We start from the raw sequence: 3,684 nt of genomic DNA, 5'->3' as shown, positions 1-3,684 counted from the left end.
TATGCATGCACTTATGTTGGGGTGGTGTCAGTACCTTGTAAATATATAATGTATTGATTTAGTGTGTCTATGTGTGTGTGTGTGTGTGTGTGTGTGCGCGCGCGTGTGCGTGTGAAGGAGAGAGAGAGAAAGATAGATAGATAGACTGAAGGAGAGATACAGATAGACAAAGAGACAGCTAGATAGATAGATAGATAGATAGATAGGTAGGTAGGTAGGTGGGTAGGTAGATATTTAAATAAATAAATAATAACTAATAGATGAATAGATAGACAAATAGATAATAGATATAAAGAGATTGTCATACCCCCCCCCCCCCCCCCCACACACACACACACCAAGAGAGAAAGAAAGAGAGAGAAGGGGAGAGAGAGCGTGAATGTTGAAAGACTCATGTAATCTGCCATGAAAAGAAAGGTATTATGGATAGAGAGGCTCAACATGGAGAGTAAATTGAAGAGAAAGAGAGAGAGAGAGAGAGAGAGAGAGAGAGAGCGAGAGAGAGAGAGAGAGAGATGTTATATAATGGTCTACTAAAATGTTATAATAAAAAAGTCCAATTTACTTGAGTAAAGCAATATTGCTGCTGTCACGTACAATTTTATAACCATTTCCTGATTATATTCATTGTATTTTTACATTAATATCATACCGCCAATCCAATTATATGTACCCCATCGCTCACATATGGAATATTGTATGTGCATGAAATAGCGATCTATAAAATAGAACTATAAATGTTATCTGATTTGATTGGCAGGGTTTGTCCATAATATAACTCATAATATATTAATATATCTTTTTCCAGTATTAAAAACTCAGCATTGGTCAATGGGATGGGTGGATAGGTTACTTTGAGACACCTGTCACCACCTTGCTGGGTATAATTATGATGATTATGATAATTCATCATAATTTCTAGATTGAGTGAATTAAGCGTTTTAATCATGTGAGAGGGTAGAGGTGATTAGTGCGAAAGAACATGAATTTGTTTACATTCTGTGTGTGTGTGTGTGTGAGAGAGAGAGAGAGAGAGAGAGAGAGAGAGAGAGACGGTAGAGCTTTTATATTGCTCAATATCCACTAAACGTGCTCAAAGCGCTTTACAGAGGGCCCCAGACCAGCAGCAATACATACCATAAAGAATGCCTGTTAGGCGATAGAGACAACGCTATTAACGACCAAGTACTCATTTTACACCTGAGTACGGTGAGAGAATGTGAGTAAAGAGTCTTTTCCAAGGACTCAACTATGTGACGAGTCGAAAAGCGAGTGTTATACAACAGGGTCCTATAGCCGCAGAGAGAGAGAGAGAGAGAGAGAGAGAGAGAGAGAAAGAGAGAGAGAGATAAGGGATGATAGAAAATAGATAAAGAGAGAGAAAAAATAATAAAGGAAGAGTGAAAGTGAGTGATGATAGAGAGAAGGGATAAAGGTAGTTAGACAGAGACAGAAAGAAAGAAATAGAATGGGAGAAAGAGAGAGAGAGAGAGAGAGAGAGAGAGAGAGAGAGAGAGAGCGGGGAGAAGGGAGAGTGAATGAAAGGGAGGGAGGAAGGAAAACAAAAAGAAAGAAAGAAAGAAGAGAGAGAGAGAGAGAGAGAGAGAGAGAGAGAGAGAGAGAGAGAGAGAGAGAACAGAAAAGAAGTAATAAGAAAAAGTAAATGGGTGAGTCTTTATACATAATACTCTCTATCTAACTATCTATTTTTCTATCTACCTCTTCCCCTCTTTGAGTATGCGTGTCTGTGTGTGTGTGTGTTTGTGTGTGTGTGTTGTTGTGTGTGTAAGTGTGGGCATGTATGAATCTTTATGCATCCAAGACCTATTTGTTACAATGATGCTTTCTTAACCAAATTTAATGTTACCATAATTTACATTTGATGTCGTACCCAGTTGCCTTGATTTTGAATTATAGAGATTTCTAAATACCGTGGAATGGGTGGGGTGACGAAGGCCAGATGGGGCGATTAAGACGTGTCCCCAAATTATGTATTCCTAGCAGATTAAAAATTATTAAACAAATAGGTTCATCATTTAATAGATTTCACCCATCCCCACACTTTATAATTAAAACATTGGACAGGATATTTCAATGTCAAGATATGTCATATAAAGATGTTGAAACAGTGGTCTAAAGACATTATGGTGAAGGGTGAACTCATCAAATGATACACATTTTACCATTTTTGCTCAATAATTTGGGTGGCTGATCTGAGTCACCACTTTATTGGCCAAAGTCACCCTATCCCACAGTCATGAAATATGTTTACATGTTATAACAATGTTACTGATCTTTGAGGACTTGATTGATGGGCGTACCATTATAAAATATGATGGTCTTCATTTCCACGTATCATACTTAAAAGTATTGAACAAAAAATGAATATAATAGAACAAAATGCCTAACATGGAAATCAAATATGGAACGTTTCGGGCTCAAACCCCGTCTTCAGTCAATACCAGAAAAAAAGAAAATTATTAATTCAGTGAAAAAGTTCTCTGCTCTCTGTCTGGATTAGGACTTATGTATTAATTATTTTTTTTTTGTTTCTGAAGAAGGATTTTGAGGCCAAAAGGTTCCGTGTTACGGGAGCTGTTCTTCTTTGAAGCTGATATATTCATCATGTGAATCTTGTATTGTTAAAACCATTACACAACATTATAATGACAACCCTTACGATGTTTGAGTTCTTATCCATTTACTGATTTGTTGTTATTTTTTTCATACCAATGTGTGTTATAATGTATATTATTCGTTTCTCTTCCATTTCCAGAGCTTAAAGAATTGTGATATCAATTAATTTATTTGCTGTTGATTCTTCAATATTTAATAATATCATGGTATGATTTGTGTTATAATTCTATTCTTCTATTCCTGATGACTCTCATCCTGTGCCATGGTAGATCTACATATTATAATAATAATAATAATAATAATAATTATTATTATTATTATTATTATTATTATTATTATTATTATTATTATTATTGTTATTATTATTATTATTATTATTATTATTATTATTATTATTATTATTATTATTATTATTATTATTATTATCATCATCATCATCATTATTATTATTATTATTATTATTATTATTATTATTATTATTATTATTATTATTATTATTATTATTATTATTATTATTATTATTATTATCATTATCATTATTATTATTATTATTATAATTATTATTATTATTATTATTATTATTATTATTATTATCATTATCATTATTATTATCATTATTATTATTATTATTATTATTATTATTATTATTATTATTATTATTATTACTATTACTATTATTATTACTGTTATTATTATTATTGACATTAAATAGTGAGGATGTATACCTGAAATAGATTTTGTAGGATTCTGATTAGAATAAGTCGACGTGCACTTATGTTTTTGTTCTTTGTTTTTTTGTTTTGTTTTGTTTTATGTTTTGTATTTTTGTTCTATTGTGGAAAAGGGGGGGGGGGACTTTTGGGTATTTTTTGTTGTTGTTTATTTTTTGGGGGGTTTTTTGTTGTTTTTTGTTGGTTTTTTTTTGGGGGGGGGTGGGGTGTTTTTTTTTTTTGGGGTTTTTTTTTTTTTTTTTGGGGGGGGGGGGGGTGGTTATGCCAATGATACGACGATAAATGATAACCCATGAAGGAAACAGCCTGGTGGATA

Source organism: Berghia stephanieae, chromosome 2 (genome assembly GCF_034508935.2).
Source record: "Berghia stephanieae isolate SIO BIC M18660-M18661 chromosome 2, UCSD_Bste_1.3, whole genome shotgun sequence".
NCBI classification, from domain to species: domain Eukaryota; kingdom Metazoa; phylum Mollusca; class Gastropoda; order Nudibranchia; family Aeolidiidae; genus Berghia; species Berghia stephanieae.
This window is presented reverse-complemented; position numbering follows the sequence as displayed.